At 40.2% G+C, this 22,813-nt stretch overlaps 1 protein-coding gene across 1 annotated transcript in view; it reads right to left on the bottom strand.

Annotated features, from left to right (window-relative positions):
- SPSB3 (splA/ryanodine receptor domain and SOCS box containing 3) overlaps positions 1-13,824 on the bottom strand; it is a 172,199-nt gene extending 158,375 nt beyond the window's left edge. Inside the window, exon 1 of the mRNA XM_044082616.1 lies at positions 13,677-13,824. The gene's annotated coding sequence lies outside the window, so the exon portion shown is untranslated. The remainder of the gene's footprint in view (positions 1-13,676) is intronic.
- Between the last annotated feature and the right edge of the window lie 8,989 nt (positions 13,825-22,813).

Below are 22,813 nucleotides of genomic sequence, written 5' to 3'. Positions count from 1 at the left end.
TTTAATATCCGCTTTCATAAAACTTCTTCAGAAAAAGTACAAAATTAAAGTTAAAATCAAACACCTTTTATACACAAAAAACCCATGTAACAACCAATAGTGTTTCTCCATTTATGACCCAATAATTAGTGTCCCTACCTTTAATGATTAACTGTTTTATGTCCATTTAGTTTCCTGTCTCTTAGAAAACACTTAATGTGTTCATGTAAACCAGGTAGAGAATCTGTTTTCAACTTTATTTGCCATTGAACTTTTTATTTATTTATTTATGTATTTAACATTTGTTTACCAGGATAATCCGGCTGGACAACTGGTGTCCATTTTCAGCAGAGTCCTGGGGAGAAAAGCTCCAGACATTACAGAAAATAAAGTGTACTCAAAAGATTTGCTACAAAGGTATAAAAACGAAAGAAAAAAGAAAAAAAATTACAGTAGCATAATAGGAAAGAGGGTAGATGAAATCTAATTGGAAGACTTACACAATGTAGTATTGTAACAAAGTATATGCAAGTTGTAGCAATATATTCAATATTTACAGTAAGCCAGTCTGTAGAAATATATACAATATGCACAGTAATCAATTGTTCATTAGACAAGTTGATGAAACCCAGGGCATATGGGAGTAACAGTTGGAACTGTGAGTGGGTTCAGTGGGATTGGATGCAGTTAAAAAGGCGGCTACTGTTGCGGTAAGCTTTGAGGAGGTTTTTGAATACCAAAGTTTGGTTTTGTATTCTGAGGTCAGGGGCAGGGTGTTCCATATTTTTGTGACTATGTTGGTGAAGACGGAATCTCCTGAGCTATTTTTGGAGGGGATAGCAGAAATCAGAGCTTTGTTGCCGGACCTTAGGGATCTATTTGAAGTGTAGAAGTTTAGGAACTTCTTTCTTCTCTACCTGGTTTTTAAAATCACCACCTCTCTTATCAAAATGAATCTGTTCTAACACAGCAAAATTGAATTTTTTGTATTTCTTACATACAACAGTATGTTTAAAGAAACTGTTGCTGTCCTGGGTCTTGATGGCATACAAGTGTTTTTTTTATTTTATCTCTGAGACACCTGGTAGTCATTACCAACATAAAAACTTTCACCTCCAGAACAGACTCCAATATATATGTCTCCCATGGAACCACAATGACATAGTCCCCAAATCTTTAGAGTATATAGTAAATGTGACAAAAATATATATATGGGCCTTTGTAAATAAATCTACAAACTAAACACCCATTACATTCATACGTCCATTTTTTTTGTTGGTATTAGATGGAAAAACTTTTGTTTCATCTTTTTATAACAAATGATTAAAACAAACTTTCTTTTTGTATAGAAACAGAGGTTGTTCACCAAAAACATCAAATAAATCTTTACCATTAATAACTTTCCAGTTTTGAATTGTTTCTGATACCTTGTGTGTCTCCTGACATATAAAGTGCACAGCGGGGAATACATTTTGTAGTAGAAATATTACTGTTAGCCCCATCTCCATTATTGTAATTTTTGTTAATTGCTAAGTCTCCCCTTTTTGTTAGATGGTGTCTCAGTCTTGACACCCTCTAAATGGGTTAGGACCACATCCAGAATTCTATCCTGTCTGGGTTAGTCCTGATCCAGTTGGCTGAACACCCTCAAAGTTTAAGACCTCATTACCCTCCTACTCCCCCTCCAACTTGGAGCTTGGAATCTCCCAGTCTGTTTCCCCAGGAATATTATCATCTTCCTCTTACCATACTACTTTATTCTGTCATCCAATCTCTCCACCATCTGCCCCATCTGCATCTATGGGATAAGTACTGTATAAATCCACCAGTTCCTTCCCCCTTTCTCTACTTTAATTGCCAGGGCACTTCAGTTAGCGTCTGACACCAGCTGCTGCCTTGACCCACTGTTGGTTTGGTCTTTCTCCTGTTCATTCTCCTCTTCCTCTCTGATCTCGCAGCTGATGCCTTCCTTTTATGTGGATTTGCTACTCCATTCCATTCTCTTCTCTCTCTCCCATTCCTGAATATCCTAAACCCATGTAGTTCCATGTCCCACCTCTTATTACTGGCTCATGTTTCTGTGATATGAACAGGGTTCACCCTCCCCTCCTGTATTTTTGATTTGTTGCTCCCCCATCTTCCTACCCAGATTCCTTGCACTGGACAACAGTAGTACCAAAAAAGTAACTTTATTTTTTATTGCTTCTCTGCTACGTTCTACATATCTTTTTACTTTCTGTCTTCTGTCTAAGCACTAGTTTAAATGTACAGACATTGAGATATACCTTTTAGACCCAGAACTATACGTCATTGTCCCATTTGGGCTATGATAATGTGCTGGCTGCTGGTAGGTAGAACGTCTGAGAGTGCTAACTCCAGCCCTCTCTCCTAACAGCTCTTTCCTACATCTCCATCACAGTAATAGTAATAATAATAAATAATAATAATAATAAAAAACATACTATTTCTAGATCTGGGGCAAAATAAACTCTCTTATAGTAGGATGTACATTCTATTATTTGTTATCCAACTGCCCATTCAGAGCCAGGCACAGATGATTTTGCCACTATTTCTGTAAAAGGGGTAGCCTATACAAAGGGAATATTGCAAATATGGTGCAATAAAACCCCAAAAGTACTGAATTGATGTACCTGGATTTAATATGACAGAGAATAACATAGCCTTGGTGATTTTCAATATGTTTTACTTGACACTTCTAATATATTTAGGTCTTCAGAGTACATCTCTTACCTTATAGCTGCCTTCCTTAAGATCCAGGACGAAACTTCACTTAGGCTGCAAAAAAGTACTTTCACTGTACAACATCTCCTCTACAGCGAAACAGACATTTTCAGTGCTATGTTCATGAGTTCACCGAGTTCGTAAGGTAGGGCTATAAAAGGACTATTATGAAATCCTGTGGCAACATTTCAAAATCATAAGCATGTATTCCAGCTGGAGAATGTGTGTACAGTTTCACTACTGTTTTCTCTTATTACTTGTGCACCTATTTATTGTGACACCTGCTCACGCTGAACTAAAAGTCAAATGCCTTTTGTTTCAAGGCTGGCATATCATTACCTTTACCACTGATACCATTTGCAGCAGGGTGACTTTGGCACTGACAATGCTAATCCAGCCAGCCCCAAAGTTTTACTCATCTGTTCACTGAGCTATTCTTGCAGAAACTTGGTAGTCTCAGGCTTCCTGTAACTGTGGTTTGTTAAAATAATAAAGAACCTGGAATTCAATGATTATCCAACTGCAGAAACTGTATCACACTACAAAATATATGCAGAACAAATGTAGCACCTCTTCTGGTTACTGTGCATTTAAAGTCAGTGCTAATGGAATAAGCGAGCTTTCTTTTTTCTTTCTTGCTAATTTGAAAAATTGTTATACACACCCATCATACCCCTCCATAACCCTCTTTTTCCCATTTTTACACATGGAGTGAAGCCATCACATCAAATGTGAATATCCTGTAGAGCCGATATTCACACTGACGGGTGGCTAGTCCTGCATATGAATAATAAATTATTAATTGTGAAGAAAAGCAAGAATGGGCAAATGGAGAATGCAAACATATAGAAAGAAGGAGGCATGGTTAAACAGCAGTACAGGAAACTATGATGAGAGGAACCTCCTGTTAGCGGAGTGAAGCGGTCCAAGCCTAGAACAGTAAAGCAGAAGTCATGAAGGCTATATGATCTAAAAGTACTACATTTGTAAGCAAGGACACATCAGGGCAATTAATGGGATTAACTATCTAGTGAGAGGATAAAATGGGTCAAAATTAGGTTAAGGATGGAAAACATAAGGGACAGAAAAGCAAAGGCCTGTCAACAGAGAAGGGTCAATTCAGAGTGTGTATAATCTGGGATGAAAGGCTACAGTGATAGATATTACTTATACCCATGCCTGCAAGAAGTTGTTGTTATTATTCATTTTATTGTTATTATTATTATTATTATTATTATTATTATTATTATTATTACACATCTATACAGGGTAAAATTGTACAAGACAGAAATATTTGACAGAGGAAAATCATGGAAAAGATCACCAATGTGTAACCTTATTACTTGAATGCAAATAATTATTTAATTGTGCGTTAACTGGCTAAGTGACCTGATCTGGTACGGACCACAGGAACAACTGTAAATGCTGATTATAGTAGAACCGCTTAAAGACTGCTCTACTGAATTTGTTCTTTATGGACCCAAAAATATAATATGAAGCACTGCTATACCACCATACTGTGAATACACCCAAGTGATCCCCAAGACACACACACAAACAAAAAAAATGAAAGACTGTTAAGTCTTAACGTAAAAAGTCTAAAACAGAGAATCTTTGTTTGGGAAGTTACTTATAAACATGGGTTTCATCCAGCCATTGTAAAGGTGAGTCATGTTAATGTATGTAATAAAATTAATACAGAGCCTTCCCAGGGATGGGTACAACATTCTGATAAAACAGGGAAGCCTTCCGTGTTCCCTCTCCCAGGATCAACAAGAGTGTCTCTCCCTTGCCCACTGAGGAGACTCCAAAAGCCACAGTGTATGTGGCTAACCCCCAGTCCACAGCTGCTGTTGATACCACACCAGAGGAATGTGGGTTAAAAGATGAGTGGTCTGAAGTGCAACAATGATGACAGTGGGGTCAGCCTTCTGAGACAAAGGCAAATTACTAGCTTGCTGTGGTGGCAAAGCCAATTTGTTTAACGTTTACTTTTTGTTGCTGGAAGAAGATCCAGCCTTGGATTGACTGTTTTGTTCTGTGGTCAAACCAACAATGGTACCTCTTTCTCAGGGAAAACAAGCAACAAAAGCAAGTAAAAATTTAAAGTTTTTAAAGGTCACTTATGTTCACACAAAAACACAGTAAAAAGCACTTGCCAGTCCCAAATATTAAAATAAAAGGCTTCCTGTTGAAATGTTGGCAATTGAAATATCGAGTGCCAACAAGTAAAAAAATTTATTTTATTTTTTATTTATTTATTTATCATTTCCACAGAGCCTTTTTTCGCGGAGGGTCTATAAATGCTCCAGATGAAAAAGAATAAAAACACACAAAAGCGAATATCGAAAAATCACTCTTATCCCCCTCTGCACCCCCCACAACCCCCAAACTTATATATAGCATCTTCTAGATTGCCATATCTCGGAGAAAAAGCAAATATTCAGAAAAATAGCATATTGGACTTGCATGTAAGTCTGATTTTTCGGCCATTCAATCTCCATTTTTCAGGATTCATTCCAGCGCGTCCGAACATTTTAAATGGTTGCCAAAAACAAATACAATTTCTTCATAGGAAAAAAGAATGCTTTTTAAATGCGTTAACTTTTAAACGCAGAGGAAAAAAGAGCGCACTCATGTAAAGGTACAATACACACTCATGACAGTCCATTAAAACACAAACTCCTAGCTCTAAAATACCTTTCCTGAAAAGAAAAGTATTAATAATCAAGAAAAATTATTGAATGTTTCCCCCGCAAAAAGAAGTTATCTGCCCAGCAAAGGAATAGCACAAGCCAACCTTCAATCCTCAAAAGCCTCATTGGAGTGTACTGTTTGGTGGCAGTAAAGCTCTGAAGGGCTTGGTGCCCAAACTTGTCTTTTCTCAGCTCAGCAAGAGCTGCCTGATTAATTTAGGCATGTGGAAAGTGCCCTGAAGCTTTGGAGGTTGGCTGGCTGTTACATCCTTGGTAGAATGTAATCCATATAGCTAAGGGGTACTGCAGCAGTGATCAATATGATGAACATTCTTTTTTGGGAAGTTATTTAGGGAGCTGCAAACATGGGTTTCATTCAATCATTGTGAAGGTGAACCATGCTAACATGTATAATAAAATAGGTCAGAGGCAGAGGATAACCCATATAGACCAGTTTTAGTTGTTTGTTTAGTATAAAATTAGATGTTGGGAATACTGATGTCACTTGTGAATCAGTTAAAGCTGAACTTAATACAGCACATACAGTATTTTAATACAGCACAGACAGCATTTGTGTGCTAAAAGATGTCTACTGTTAAGAAATGTTGTTGCTACACTGATCCATTAAATGGGTGTACTTAACATGCATGCAGCTTCAGTGTTTCACAGACTGAAGTCACACCAGTCTCTGGGAAAGGGATTCCAGAAGGATTTATAGGTTCATAGAAAAGTGCTAGGCTAGCTACCCTTGCATGCCATTTTAAACCTAGTCAGTTATAGTTTTTGTGCTTGAAATAACCTATTCCATTTGGTTGTACATTGGCCGTACCCATCTCATGGTCAGTAATATAATATGAGTTCTAATGAAAATAATTGTGATCATACCATAGATAACTTGAGGGGACCAATGCATGGGAGAAAGCATTCAGGAGCTGCCTCTGCCCATTAGTACAGGGGACAGTCCTTAGTCTTATTTTTCTATACCTAAGAATATATAATATGGTATCATCATTTATTCCACGAAAAGTTATTTCCATTCATTCCATCCCCTTCACCCCCCCTTCCCCAATGTTGTGTCCTGGCAAATCTCTTTCCCATACTTAGATATAGTCATTCCATCGAATATCATTCATTCATTCGAAAATTCATTCCATCAAAAAAGCATTTGCCCCCCCCCAATGTATGCTATCCTGGAGTTGATGATATATATAGTGATGTAATGAACTTTTGATGGAATGAACTTTAGATGGAATGAACTTTCGATGGAATGATAGGTAACCATATATATATGGGTAGCAATGACCTTTGTTTTATGTGGATGGGGAGTCTGTTCCACAGCAACGATATCCTGGGCAAGATATAACTATCCCTCCAAACTATTCTGTTGATGCCATAGAAGAGGTTTAGATCCTTAGACTGGGTATTTCTGATGCCATTTGACTTATCGATGTGCAGTAAATCTATTCGCAATGGGTCAAAGGATGCCTTGTATGCCAAACACAGGTCACCTCTTAGCAGTCTGTAGGAAACGGAGTATAGTGACAGGGCTTTGAGTATATATTTATATTTATAAAGCAGGTTCAGAAGTTATACAAATGAGCAAATACTAAATGTAGTATGAATACAATTAAAGGTAGTGACAGAGGCACAACAAACAGAACTAGGCATCAGTGCCCTCTAACCCTTTGTCATTTTCATTTTTTTAAACAGCACTTTGCTCAAAACAAAGGATTTAGAGAAAGTGAAGAGGATTCACATAAGGGATTGAAATCCACTGCTGAATCTGCATGACAGTAATTTATTTAATGACCTGTCTAGAAAGACATCCCTCCCACATCTCTGGAGGATGCTGCATTATTTCTCTGCTGTTTCAAAGCATAAGTTCAGTATGGGGTAAACTATATATAATGCCTACTGAATATAGCCTGTATTGGCAGGTAACAAAGCAGTTTGTATGGAAATGTTTAATCTATCAGGTAGCATTACTGACAATAACACAAATTCCACTGAGATTAACTGACACATTTGGACTATCCTTTACAGGAGCAAAGTAGCACTTACTTTTGAAGCTTGTTTGTTTATATTGGGGCACACCATCTTACTTCACACAGGTGTGGGTAGAGCCACCTTGTTTGACATCCCAGTGGTGTAGTCAGTCAAGTATTTTGCACATTTCCTAATTGTTAATTCCAATTCTGTACTTTTTTCAGCATTAAAAAGCTTAATGTTAAAGTATAAAAAATTGAAACTCTAATGTTGGGCATTACAAACTTAATATTTGTGAAAGATGTCCATGGCCATTCAGTAAGGGGGCTGCCACTGCCCCCTGCACCCCATGCTATATACAGTTTTAATTGCTTTGCAGTCCTTTTGGGGGTATGGGGAGCATAAGCTCCCCACCCTAACTGATGTTACTATGTTTTTTATATCTTGTTTGCTTAAAAAACAACTAAAATATGTCTGACAGTATAAAGCTGGCCCACATCACAATTGGGGCAGTGTTTGCTACTGTGCATGCTGGTGTGTCCTAATATAAAAAATCATCCTTACTTTATGGGCATTGATCAAGGAATAGGAAATGTTTAAACTGGCATTACATGAAAGACCACAGCTGATAAAGTACAGGTACTGCCCAGCCTTTTTACCAGATGCATGTACTCTCTGCTGTGCTATCAGCTTCAACATTTACATGCTTTTCATATCTAGCAGATGTATACCTCTATAGTAATAAAAAGGCAATGATGACAATCACAGATATGACAGCACGTATGCTCTCACATTTAGCTTTACAGTCACTAATGACTACATTGAGACTGCTTCTACAAAAATGCATCATATGAAGATGCTAAGGAGACCTTTAGGGTTACCACAGCTAGGGATTTGGGGGAATAGCCCCTTGCGTTCATTCAGCCTTCGAGGAGAGAAGCCATTTAATGGATTATATATATAATGTAGTTGTTGATAATTTAAAGAGGAATACAAACAGGACAAATAGGAGGTGGGTTCAAATTTTACTATCATGGTGTGGATGGCAGGAGAATTGGGGTAGGGGTTATCCAAAAGGAACAGCATGCCAAGAGTGTTTTGGAGGTGAAGAGAGTGTCTGATAGAGTGATGTTTATGAAGCTTGAAATTGATGGTGTAATGATGAATGTTGTTAGTGCATATGCTCCACAAGTTGGGTATGCGATGGATGAGAGAGAAAAATTTTGGAGTGACTTGGATGAAGTGGTGGTGAGTGTACCCAAGGGTGAGAGACTAGTGATTGGAGCAGACCTCAATGGGCATATTGGTGAAGTGAACAGAGGGGATGAGGAACTGATGGGTAGGTATGGTGTTAAGGAGAGGAATGCAGAAGGTCAGATGATTGTGGATTTTGCTAAAAGGATAGACATGGCTGTGGTGAATACGTATTTTAAGAAGATGGAGGAGCATAGGCTGACATACAAGAGTGGAGGAAGATGCACACAGGTGGATTATATCCTATGTAGGAGGGCCAGTCTGAAGGAGATTGGAGACTATAAAGTGGTGACAGGGGAAAGTGTATTTAAGCAGCATAGAATGGTGGTCTATAGGATGACGTTGGTGATCAAGAAAAGGAGGAGGCATGTGAAAGCAGTGCCAAGGATTAAATGGTGGAAGTTAAAAAAGGGTGATTGTGAGGTGGAGTTCAGAGAAGAGTTAAGACAGGCACTGGGAGGCAGTGGAGAGTTACCGAATAACTGGGTAACTACAGCCGAGCTAGTAAGGGAGACTGCTAGAAAGGTGCTTGGTATGACATCTGGACAGAGGAAGGAGGACAAGGAGACCTGGTGGTGGAATGAGGAAGTACAGGAGAGTATACAGAGGAAGAGGCTGGGGAAGACGAAGTGGGATCAGAGAGATGAAGAAAGTAGACATGAGTATAAGGAGATGAGGCGCATGGCAAAGAGAGAGGTGGCAAAAGCTAGGGATAAGGCATATATAGAGAGTTGTATGAGAGATTGAACACTAAAGAGGGAGAAAAGGACCTGTACCAATTGGCTAGACAGAGGGACAGAGCTGGGAAAGATGTGCAACAGGTAAGGGTGATAAAGGATAGTGAGGGAAACATACTCACAAGTGAGGAGAGTGTGTTGAGCAGATGAAGAGTATTTGAAGGGCTGATGAATGAAGAGAATGAGAGAGAATGAGAGAGAGAGAGAATGTTGGATGATGTGGGGATAGTGAATCAGTAAGTGAAACAGATTAGCAAGGAGGAAGTAAGGATAGCTATGAAGAGGATGAAGAATGGAAAGGCTGTTGGCCCAGATGACATACCAGTGGAAGCATGGAGGTGCTTAGATGAAATGGCAGTGGCATTATTAACCATTTTGTTTAATGCAATTTTGGAAAGTCAGAGGATGCCTGAGGAGTGGAGAAAAAGTGTTTGGTACCTATTTTTAAGAATAAGGGTTATGTGCAGAGCTGCAGTAACTACAGAGGGATAAAATTGATCAGTCACAGCTTGAAGTTATGGGAAAGAGTAGTGGAAACTATGTTAAGAAGGGAGGTGATAATTAGTGATCAGCCATATGGTTTCATGCCAGGAAAGAGCACTACAGATGCAATATTTGCTCTGAGAGTGTTGTTGGAGAAATACAGAGAAGGTCAGAAGGAGTTGCATTGTGTCTTTGTGGACTTGGAGAAAGCATATGAGAGGGTGCCTAGAGAGGAGTTGTGGTATTGTATGAGGAAGTCGGGAGTGGCAGAGAAGTATGCAAGAGTGGTACAGGATATGTACGAGGGTAGTGTGACATTGGTGAGGTCTGCGGTGGGAGTGACAGATACGTTTAAGGTGGAGGTGGGATTACATCCAGGATCAGCTCTGAGCCCTTTCTTATTTGCAGTGGTGATGGACAGGTTGACAGATGAGATCAGACAGGAGGCCCCGTGGTCTATGATATTTGCAGATGACATTGTGATATATAGTGAGAGTACGGACCAGGTTGAGGAGACCCTGGAGAGGTGGAGATGTGCTTTAGAGAGGAGTGGAATTAAGGTCAGCAGGGCTAAAACACAATATATGTGTGCAAATGTGAGGGAGGGTAGAGGAATGGTGAGGATGCAGGGAGTAGAGTTGGTAAAAGTGGATGAGTTTAAGTACTTGGGATCAACAGTTCATAGTAATGGTGAGTGTGGAAGAGAGGTGAAGAAGAGTGTACAGGCAGGGTGGAATAAGTGGAGAAGAGTGTCAGGAGTGATTTGTGACAGACTGGTACCAGTAAGAGTGAAAGGGAAGGTCTACAAGAGGGTAGTGAGACCAGTTATGTTGTATGGGTTGGAGATGGTGGCATTGACGAAAAGGTAAGAGTCAGAGCTGGATGTGGCAGAGTTAAAAATGTTAAGATTTGCACTGGGTGTAACTAGGATGGACAGGATTAGGAATCAGTATATTAGAGGGTCAGCTCAGGTTGGACAGTTTGGAGACCAAGCAAGAGAGGCTAGATTGCGTTGGTTTGGACATGTGCTGAGGAGGGATGCAGAGTATATTGGGAAAAGGATGCTAAGGATGGAGCTGCCAGGTAAGAGGAAAAGAGGAAGGCCTAAGATAAGGTTTATGAATGTGGTGAGAGAGGACATGGAGGCAGTTGGTGTGAAAGAGCATGATGCAGAGGACAGGAAGAAATGGAAACAGAAGATCTGCTGTGGCGACCCCTAACGGGAACAGCTGAAAGAAGATGATGACAAACAGGAGCAAAACACTTACACCATTAAAGAACTGCATGCAGGTGAGCAGAAAAGATGAGCACAGTATGCTTGCATAAAAGGTACATTTTTTTTCTGAAAGTAAAAGAAAACTGGAAAATAATCCAGTGACAACAGAGATCTGGAATATGAGGGCCCCAGTACTGGATGATTAGAGGGTAACAAAGAAGGAAAAGTAAGTTTATGACAAGCAAAAATGAAACTAACCTAAAACATTTAATCAAAAAACGGGATAAAAGAATGGAAGGGAAATTTTATATTGCACACATATAGCATTCTAAGAGGTTTAGATGAAAGGAAAATAGAACAATGATTCCAGGGTGATGACACAAATAATAGAAAAGATGTTTTAATGTGTCTACATTTGTCTTGGAATTTGTTTGCTTGTGTTGTGCAAGTGAGATCATTTCTAACAATAAAAACATCACCCTGAAAATAGAAAATGTTGGAGGTCAAGTGCTGGAAAATGAATGATAAGGGAGACTCAATAAAAGTCCATAGTTTTGGATCTGCATGATACCTGCATGACTTTCAAAGCCAGTAGTAGTTGCTAGTATGGAGGAAATATTTGAAATAGAGATGCAACGACCAAGGTCTGTCATTTTTTTTTTTTTTTTTTGCAAGTCAAGCTAAATGCATGAAGGAAACAGAGGAAAGATATCAGGAGAGAAACACTGGATATCACAGATGGGCATAACTTATAAATGATCTTAATATTTAAAATAAATGGAAATGTAGGACAAGTAGAAAGAAGACTGGAAGAATGGAAACAGCAAAGAGATGAACAAAAAAGACAAAGCAGAAAATTAAAAAAAAAAAAAAGATGCAAGTGGTTTGGTGGAATTAGAAAACGGCTCCTAAATTTGAGCAGAGATACAAAAAGAGAATCTGGAAAAAAAAAGGTGTTCTAGAAACAGAAGGTAGACATTGCTACAGCAAGGAAAAAAAGACTGTGGACAGAACTAAAGGCATACCATACGTTGTGGGGGATAAAAGAACAGCCATTTAGGGTGGACAAGAATGAAGTTAAAGAAATGAAGAACTGAAAAGATTGTATGAAAACTATAAGAAAGTTCAAAAAGAAGAACTGTAAGATAAAGAGATGCAGTTTAGGAAAAATACTTACCTAGCTGCATTTATTCAATAACAAGAGCGAAATATCACAGAAACAAAAATGCTGCAGAAATACAAATGCCTCAGTATAAGAAACAACCTTGATTTCTGTATAGAGTTACAGTTCCTGCAATTCTGCATTCCATATATTCATATACAATATATAAACCTACCATTCTCTAAGAGATCTGTCCAGCACTGCTACTCCTGTTCATGTGAGAGAAAGCCAGTAGAAAGCTCTCCGGTACTGACTACATTCTTCGGTAGTGTAACTGTAATGCAAGCGTACCTGATGACCCTGCCTTGCTCTACCTCTGTCTCCGTAATAAACAGGGGGGGAGAGAGGAATCCCAGTGAAATTCTTCTTCGTGAATGTGTTCATGACAAGTACTGCTCTTGTCACCCCATGTCATGAGCCTGTTTTCATCCTCACTACCTCCAGTCACTAGGTGCACTACCATTCATAGACATCGCTTCAGTATCAAACCACACCCTATTCAAGTAACCTCAGCACCATTCTTTCTCTCATGCAGTTGTGCATGACTGTTGTCACTGCTCATGTGGTGTAATCCTGATGCCTTTTTCTCCCCTCAGAAATCACTGTGGATCACTCCGTCTAACTCCACAGATAACATCCATGAATGCATCCAGTGCAGTGAGTCCACCTATATTTGTTGCACCCCTTCCCACCCAGCCTACCCAACATTTAGTGTAAGCATACTGCCAATGTCCTTCAGGAACTTCCTAGTCATATTTAACCCTTTCTTGTATACACAGCCTTCACATATAATTCCTACAACACTTCTCAGTTCTTTTCATATTAAATTTATGCTGTATAGCCTGAAGTACCACTTTGTCCAAGGACTGAGTAGGCATCGGACAAATTCTAGTCTAGATTTATTAATAATTCTACAGAGCCAGATATCTGAGTCAATGTCAAACTCCTACAGCCCTCTGTCCCCCTTATACATGCACACATGCATAAGCGCTATTATCCTTTTCAGTCTTTTGTTAATCTCTCAGGTATAAGCTGCCTCAGAAATATTCCTAATTTTTATTAAGAACACACTGTTGCTTTCTGTATTCCCCCTGAATAAATTACATAGAGTAGTGACACCATTCAGTCCTTCCTGTCATCCTACCACAGTTTCTTGGCTTCCTAAACGTGCTGACAAACGTGCTTACATGCACAGAATTTACAGCCATCATTCATGTGAGGAATGCCACACAGATTCAATACTTTAAGCATAAGATACCAATACATGACAATTTTAGGTAACATAAAACTTGCTGAATGACATGTACAAAGAGCTGTTCCTAACATGACTATAAAAGACGGTGCATTCCAAAAATAGCACAAAACTAAAGCAGAAAAAGAAGTGCTGACAACATAAAGAAATATTTTAAAAGGCAACTGACCAGTTACTGTTGATGTGAGTAATATCCTTCCTGGAATCACTGTTACAATGTGAAGAAATACTTTAAAAGGAGAACAACCACCTACTGATGCTATGACAACAATCCTTACTGGAACTGTTGTTTAGACACCTTTCCCATGTCAAGCTCAGCTCAGACCTAAACTTTGGAACTAATTGTGCCTTATAAGAGTAAACCGTGCTGTATATTAGAAAAAGTTCCTGAATCTCAGCCAATCAGGTAACTGATATGGTTCAACCTACCAAAGGGAGAAAGACAGTTGGTTCAAACCGACCAAACCTCCTAAAAGAAGTAAACACTGCTAACTGCACCTTGAAACAACTGCAGCATTAAAATGTCCGTCTGTAAACTTCTATTCATTCCTGAATCTGCATGTCTGTATATTTCATCACATTATTACTGGTGTAATCTGTAATTTTAAGTATCACACACACAAATGTCCACACTGTTTTAAGTAATAATTTCCTGGACACAGTGTAACTGTGCTATTCTGAAAAAAAATCCAATGTAAGCACCAGGGTTTCACTGCTTTTCTGCTGCTTGTGATTTCAGTGAAGATGGTTCAGAACAAAGAACATGCCACTGGATATTAAGTAGATACAAATATAGCCGAGTTTCAGGTTGGTTCATATGCAAAGTGTTAGAAAATATGTTTCCTTATTTCTTTGACTTGTGCTTTCCCAGGTAACATGCAGTGGAAACAGACACAATTAATGTACATCTGCAGCTATGATTCCTGGCTGACTGACTATTGACTGGTTTGTTATCCAGTGAGAGTGGGCTGGCCCCAAAACTGCTTTCAACCACAACCCAGGTCATGAGGCAAGCAATCTTTACAAAACAACACAGTAATCATTGATTAATATTATAATTTAGCATGATAATATATAATCAATGGTCATACACTCATACAGCTGTCAAGAGTTGTGAAGTACAATTTATGTGAGACAGTGGCAAGCAAAGCAGTGATTAAATGGCAGAGTAAATAATTACACTGTACAAGCCAGAGAAAACTGAGCTATTTAAAAATAAATATCTGGTTATATACATTTAGTAATCCACAAAATGAAGCAGCTTTTCAGGCAAAACAATGAAGCCCTGAGCAGGGCAAGCTTAGAAAATTGTGAAAAAACCCACAAATTTTCTTGAATTTACTTAAAGAATAAATTATGAGAAGTTGGAGTACTTGGATATAGAACTATACAAGGAAAACTCACAATTTAATTCCAGGGTGTATAGAAAGAGTACCTATTGTAATTCTTATTTGCACTTTTGTAGTACAAAGGGTGAGCACTTTCAGAGAAATATAGTTAAAGGACAATATATTAGGGCCTGCAGGATGACGTCTAGAGATGAAGACTTTGAAATGGAAAAAAGGGTTACTAAGGAAAATGTTTAGGATGAGGAAATACCCAGATGTTATGATAGACAAAATGGAGACAGAAGTGACAGAAAGGAGACCAAATGACTTTAAGCCAATATTAGGATTACCAGTATTTGATAAGGTAGGCCCAGTAAAAAAAAAGCAAATGACAATTTTGGCAGTGCACTCATCGTGGAGTATAATGCTTGTGCAAAAATGGTAAGACAAACTATAGATAAGGAATGGAATACATTTTTAGCATTTACTGACTTAGAGAAACTAAAGAATGAAAAGCTAAGAGTAGTTTATAAGAATTCTAGTAACTTAAAACTTTTATTGGAAAATGGTACAAACCAAGAAGTTCAGAGACGGAGAAAAAGGAAGGGAACATTTAAATGTGGACATTGTCAACAGTGTGCATGCATTAGCAATGCAGAAAGTGTGTATTTGGAAAGCAGGGGAATCAGCCTGGAAGGTGAGGATTTTAATAATTGTGACTCCTTTGGGCTTGTATATTTAGTGAAATGTCAAACTTGTGAAGCATTCTATATAGAGAAGACAGAACGCAAGCTCAGGAGAAGGGTATACGACCATATGTATGGCCTACAAACAAACAGACTAATGCATTGTGCAAACACAAACAAAGCTGTGAAGATGCATACTATACATTTTTGTGATAGAAAGGGTGGAAAAGAGTGGCAGAGGGGGATTATGGGAGGAATGTTTGGAGTACAGAGAATTATGGTGGCAGATACGTTTGGAGGCCAATAAGCCACCGGATCTCAATGAACATATCTCCATAGCCCCATTATTAAAATTGAGAGCAGCAAAACTGTGATATGTATTTGCACTTTGTGAATTTTATCATGTTTTTACCCATGTTTTCCAATAGTTACAGTTGGTCTTTAAGCTTTTTTGTATTTTTATTAAAAAGTTGGGTTTGTAATATGTTATGAACACAAGTGTTACATTCCTTTATCAAAGGTATTGAACTTTTTCCCTTATATTATCCTGTTTTTAACATTCTTTTAACTGAGTGAGGCTATACAATTTGCCTTTGGCTTACAATGCAGTTTTTATAATACCTGTAATTTCACGATTTATCCACTAGATGAAGGATCAAGTTCATTTAAAGCAAATATTCAAGTTGTTCATTTTAACCATTGAGTCCTACTAAATGTGTTTCTAATAGTATTTTAACTTTATAATTTATTCTTTGTAGTCAGGTGTTCTAAGGATTTTTATTTAAAACCTATTTTTATTCATACATATTTATTCCTCAAACATTGTAACATTAAATGTGTTTTAATTCTGGCAACACAGAGAGATGCAACAAGAAAAGTTTTGGGTTTTAAACTAAATTAACATTTCAATTAATTCATTAACCTAATTAATGTAATTAAGTGACTGGTATAAAAGCACTAGTAGTTTGAACAGCCCACATCTGAGGAAGTGATTTTTAAAACGGAAACGTATGGTGGAGCGTTAATGTGCTGTGTTTCTGTGGAATAAAGTGAACTGAAGTGTGCTGAGCCGTCCTTGGGTTTTTTCACAGTTTTCTAAGCTTGCCCTGCTCAGGGCTTTATTGTTTTGCCTGAAAAGCTGCTTCATTTTGTGGATTACAAGTTTTATTTGGAAGCTGCTATGAATTTTATAAACATTTAGTCTTGCAGGGAAACCACATGAATGCTCAGTTACTTTACTTGAATGCAACTATGATTGAAGAATCATTATAGAGGGAGTATAAATCAATTCACAAGATTACAAATTTGATTTCAGTATTAATAGGTAGGTACTAAAAGCAGGCAATAAAATTAAATGCGTTAGAATTTCTGCATGCTTAAATGGTGTTTATTTTTTTGCCTATGTATTTTTCTTGTTTTAATTGATTTACTGATGTTTTTAATAAAGTTATAAAACTAAGGCAAATAATCTGCTGAATTATGACTGAATTCTGTATGATGTCTGTACCACTAACTGCATAATGTCACGCATGTTTGCATGTGTTGTTATGCATTACAAGAACATGGTCCTTTTTTTCCCCTCCCTCAGCTATGACTTTTTGATGGCTATGATTATGATTTATGATTCTCATAGGGGCATGCTGTGACCTGGTATGATGTATTAACAAGTATTATTAACATTAGGGCACAGGACACAAATACAGATCAGGTGCCAGAGCCACACGCAGTAGTAGTGAATGGCTCCCCTGCTCCCCACAGCAGAACTGTCAGTCAGGTGTATCCCAACTACAACAATGTATACTACGTATCTGTGTAGAGAAAGTAATAATTACCTCACAGCCTTCCCCCAGTGGAGTTTCATATGAAAACGCAATGAATGAATGAATGATTGTGACACTCAGAGATTGTCTCACTCGACTGGATGGGTTAGCATAACAGGAGGAAGGCAATTATGTTAGAAAGGAACAAAAAGAAGAAAGTGCATTGAATAAAAAACAAAAAATTCATCATCAGTGCGATTAACATATTATGACTGTGGTAAAGCGAACAACTACTAAGCTTTATTTTCTGGTTCTAATTCAATACAAAGGTAGATTCTTTTAGTCTCTCCCTCATATATGTAAATTATGATGTTCTGTAGTCCTATCTCACCTTCATTCTTACTCTTGGGTTCAGAGCCGAACCTCGGCTCCAACTCGGCAATTCTCTAGCTCAAAATCTGGTTGGCTTCTGGAAAGGATGTATCCCATAATGCACCACTAATGTATCCCAGATCTCATTTGCGGCTCATTGAGCTCATACGTGCTTCTTCTTGGCAGTGGCTAAGTGACAATTTTTTTCTACTCGTTTTTCAATTTATAGCTTCCTAAATAACTGTATTCACTAATTTAGTGATAGTTCATATGACATTGTTTGCTCTTTGTGCTGTTTTTGCTGTTGATTGGCCATCCTACCGTTGGCCTTTTTTTTGTGTATCCCTGCATCACTCTTGTCTCTCCTTTGCTTTTAGGATTGCTTAATTGTTGTTTCTTTCTCTTTCACCAAGTGCTAGGCCCGTTTAAGTTAGAGGAACTAGTCCTCTGTCTGTCTGTCTTTATTGTTACCACAGAACTAACCGTTTATTTAGAGGTAGTTCTTGTTTGGTCTTTACTTGGTTTCTGGCATTGGCGTTTATTAGTGTACAGATATGTCTAAGGATACTAAGGACCACAAGCCTTCTGGCTTTAAAAAATGTATCAAGTGTGCCCAGAAAATGTCTTTGACATATGGGCATAATATTTGTGTCTATTGCTTAGGTGCTTTTCACCTTGAAGAGTCGTGCTCATTTTGTCATGCCTTTAGTCCCTGTGTTCTTCAAGAGAGAAAGAACAAACTCATTTTGAAAGGCCTATTAAAGCATTCTTTTGAGGATGAGTTGGCTTCCTCGTCCTCCAGTTCTAAGTCACCATCTTCCAAAAAAGAAAAAGTCAAATCTGCTAAAAGGCGGTCTCCTACTCACTCGGTGTCGTCGGAGCCACCAGACAAGATTGCCAAATTGACTACACCCTCTTCGGCTCCACTGGGTTCGGTGCCGACAGAGGTTTCTGATGTAGAACAATCAGTTTCGGTTCCAGGAGTTCCGGAGCCGATAAGGGAGTCTGTACCTCAGATCCAGTCAGTTGAACTCCATCTGGTCTCTTGGACACTCAGATCGCCTATTTTTCAGTGGTCTAGGTCCCCCACTTTATCCTCCAGGTCCTCTAGGAGCCTTTCTGATGAGGATGTTGAGAGAGTGGTGCGCAGACTCCTCCAGACTTCGGTGCTGGCAAATTTAATTTCGGCTCCATCCCAGTCTGCTCCAGAGCTTAATGTGCCCGTACACCCTGTCAATGTTCCTCTGAGCCATTCCGGTGCATCAGAGCCAGAGATGTCAGTGTCACTTGCTATGGAAAGGTCGGTTCCAGCTACCTCAGTTGGTCTCTCGGTCTCAATATCTGCTCTAACCCCTTCTGTGCCGTCCATGGTGCCTAGGGTCTTAAGCTCTCCGGTCGGGCCCGAGGGGGATGATTGGACCCGAACTTCTTCAGTTCTGAGTTTACCTCTTGGTGCTTCGGCTTGAGTGAGTTTGGACCCCACATCTGCCTCGGAGCCTATCTCCTCAGTACTGAGGACTGCCTCTCTGCACCTTTGGAGCGGGGGGCATTCTCAAAACTGGGAGAGTCTGCTTTCGAGGTGATAAGGAGTGTTCTGTCCAAATCTTCAGTTCTAACCAGAGGTACCGACACTCATCCCCCTAAAGCGCCAATTTCACTCTCAGTGCCTTCTCTCATCCAAAACAGCAGAGACTCGCAGCCTCAGGAAACCTCCATGGTCCCCAGTCTTCCGAGGTCTTGCCAGAATATCCTTCTGAGGAGCCTCGTCAGAAGAAAACTTGTAAGAGGAAACATGTTGACTCCCCTGATGAGTCCATTACATCAGACACTGACGTTGAGGAGTCAGAAGGGTCCCCCAAGTCATCCTCTGATGATATCTCCTTTGCAGATATCCTTGAGATCCTAAAACAGAGAGGTGGCTGGCCCACCACCTCCCCTTCTGATGAGGAGTCAGTGTACCTGAAGGCTTTCGGGTTTCAACCCTCTGTCTCTTGGGTATCTTCACCTTTTGACGAGCTACTGAATCTAGTGAGTCGAAAGGTGTGGGAATCTCCTGATATTGTGGAACCGGTTCCTAGAAGACCTAATAAATTCTTGTCGGCACCTCAGGACAAAGATTTTCTCACTAAAGGTGTCCCATTAGATGCCATGGTGGTAGAAGCAGCCATCAAAAAGGAACTTGCTGAAACGTCCTCCACTGTCCATCCACCGAACAAGGAGTCTCAAACGATGGATAGGTATGGGAAGCGTATCTTTTCTTCAGCGGCTTTTACACTTAGATCACTGAACTACCTGTCTCACTTCACTAGGCTCCAGAGAGATCTCCTGAAAGAACTGGGAGATACTCTACAAGGTAACGTATCTGAATCGGTGTCTGATACGTTTAACGTGCAGATGTCTACCTTAAATTCTATCATTAACTCCTGCAGGCAGCTGATATCTTATGCAGTGGATGGAGCGAGTAGGGCAGCGGGTTCAGGCGGTTCTCTTAGAAGACACTCCTGGATGCGTTTGTGTAACTTTGCAGAGGCCTTTAAGTTTACATTTACCAATGCCCCCTTTGATGGATCCTCGTTGTTTGGACCCAAGGTAAAGGACACACTCACCAGGTGCGAACAGGAAGGGAAAACCCTGTCTGCCATGGGAGTCCATTTTTCCATTCCTTCTAGACCCTATGCCAAAGGGCAGAAGGGTGGTAAAATGTGGTTCAAGAAGTCGCAGAAGTTTTTCCAGGACGCACAGGGTGATTCCTTCTCCAGAGGGAGAGGAGGAGGAAATAATGGTAGATGCTGCCATAGAGGCAGGAGAGGCCTGCAGAACCAGGGAGACCGTGATTCCTTTTGAGGTCGTCCCTACCAGCACTCCTGAAAGGAGGCCCGACTGTGCATCTCTGGAGCCAGTCGGGGGACATATACCCTTATACCCAGACGCCTGGCACGATATCACTCAAGACAAGTGGGTATTAAGGATAATTACCAGAGAATACTGTATTCCCTTCTCTTTTCCCCCCTCCTCAGATCAGATGAATCCCAGATGTTCCACCCAATCACAGGGATTCAGCAACTCTAGAAATCCAAAAGTTGCTCATAAAGAGAGTCATCCAACCCATCCCCACAGACCAAGTAGGATTAAGGACTAACTCCAGATTCTTTTTGGTGCCAAAAAGAACAGGGGACTTGAGACCCATCTTGGATCTCAGCAAATTGAACAAATCTGTACAGAAGTCCAAGTTCTGAATGGTCACTTTACAGTCGATACTCCCGTTGTTAGGGAAAGACGTTTGGATGTGCTCCATAGATCTCCAAGATGTGTACTACCACATCAAAATGGACAGAGCATCAAGGAGTCACTTGCGCTTCCAGCTGGGGGCCAGTCATTATCAGTTTCGCACCCTGCCCTTTGGTCTCACCACAGCCCCCAGGGTGTTCACCAAATGCATGGCAGTGGTAACGGCTCACTTGAGATGCCTTGGATTCCAACTGTTTCTGTATCTGGACGACTGGCTCCTGACTGCCACCACCAGGCATCTACTATTACAGGCCAGGGACGCCACCATTTCAACTTGCCTGCAGCTAGGGATTACAATAAACTGGCAAAAATCTGGAATATTGCCCTCTCAGCATGTGACTTTTATTGGCGCTGAAATAAATACCGTCACAATGAGGGCTTACCTCCCCGTAGAGAGAATTCAGAATCTCAGGCAGCAAACTTTGAGTCTACTTCCTCAGTGGAATGCAAAAGCAAAGACTGTGCTCAAATTGTTAGTGACGACGGCCTCTACAATAACATTAGTTCCATTAGCCAGACTGCACATGAGGGTTCTGCAGTGGTCACTTTTTGCCCAATGGTCACTGCAGCATCTACCTCTTTCTCCCCCCATTCTGATAACAGAAGCATTCAAACAGGATCTTTGCTGGTGGACCCAGTCAAGTCATCTGACCGCAGGCAGACCATTTGTTCAGTCTTCCCCTGTTGCCACCATAACCATGGATGCCTCTCAGGGTGGGGGGGCATTATCTAGGGAGAACAGTCCAAGGCACGTGGCAGGAACATGAGGCTCATTTGATATAAACATCTTGGAGATGAGAGCAGTGCTTCTGGCATTGCAAGTACTTCACAGCTTTCTCCCTCTAGGGACAATTGCGATCCACTCGGACAATATGTCAGTGGTATGCTACACAAACAAACAAGGAGGGACCAGATCTTATCCCCTTTGCAGAGAGGCCCTTCGAGTGTGGGAGTGGGCAGTGTCTTCCCAACATTTTCTGATTGCAATGCACATTCCAGGGAAAACAAACGTGATAGCAGACAGGCTCAGCAGGGCTATTCTGATGCCTCACGAGTGGTCTCTGAATCCACACATTGCGGAACAGATTTTTCACAGATGGGGTCAGCCTTGCTGCGACCATTTTGCCACCCCTCTGAATGGCAAATGCAGCAGCTACTTCACCCTGATCCCCCCCAAAGGGGGAGACACCCAGAAACGCACTCATTCACAATTGGCCCTTGGGACTTCTCTATGCATTCCCACCTTTTCCCCTGATATCGAAAGAAATTCAGAAAGCAAGATCCTTGGGAAGCAAAATTATCCTCATTGCTCCTTACTAGCCTCGTCAGATTTGGTTCCCCTTCCTCAGACCTCATCTAATGGACAAACCTTGGACTCTGGACCCAGTGACGGATTTACTGACACACGTCAGGGGTGTTCCATCCCTCTCTCCACACCCTCAATTTGACAGCTTGGCTGCTCCAATTTCATCTCTAGTCAGGCTTCATGACTTTTCCCCTGATGTTGTACATATTCTGACATCTTCTCACAAACCTTCAACTAGAAAGACTTACACTAGTAAGTGGAAAAGGTTTTCCTTTTGGGTCTGTGAGAGAAACCTCGATCCCTATACAGCTCCCATGTCTGCCATTTTGGAGTTTCTTACTCAGTTGTTCCATCAAGGCTCAGCAGCTGCCACTATTAAAGATCAATTGGCAACTATTTCTACCTTTCATTTGGCTAATGATCCTAACCTTGTGGCGCATAGACTGTGTAGAGCTTTCTTAAAGGAGCCACATTATTACGCCCTCCAGTCATAGATCCTGTGGCACCCTGGGATTTGAATTGTGTACTCCAAAAACTTACTTTGAGTCCATTTGAACCTTCAGCAA

The sequence above is a fragment of the Protopterus annectens genome, chromosome 9.part0 (genome assembly GCF_019279795.1).
Source record: "Protopterus annectens isolate FY-2018-M chromosome 9.part0, PAN1.0, whole genome shotgun sequence".
NCBI lineage: Eukaryota > Metazoa > Chordata > Ceratodontiformes > Protopteridae > Protopterus > Protopterus annectens.
Note: the sequence above shows the minus strand (reverse complement) of the source record. Positions and strands in the feature narration are given on the sequence as shown.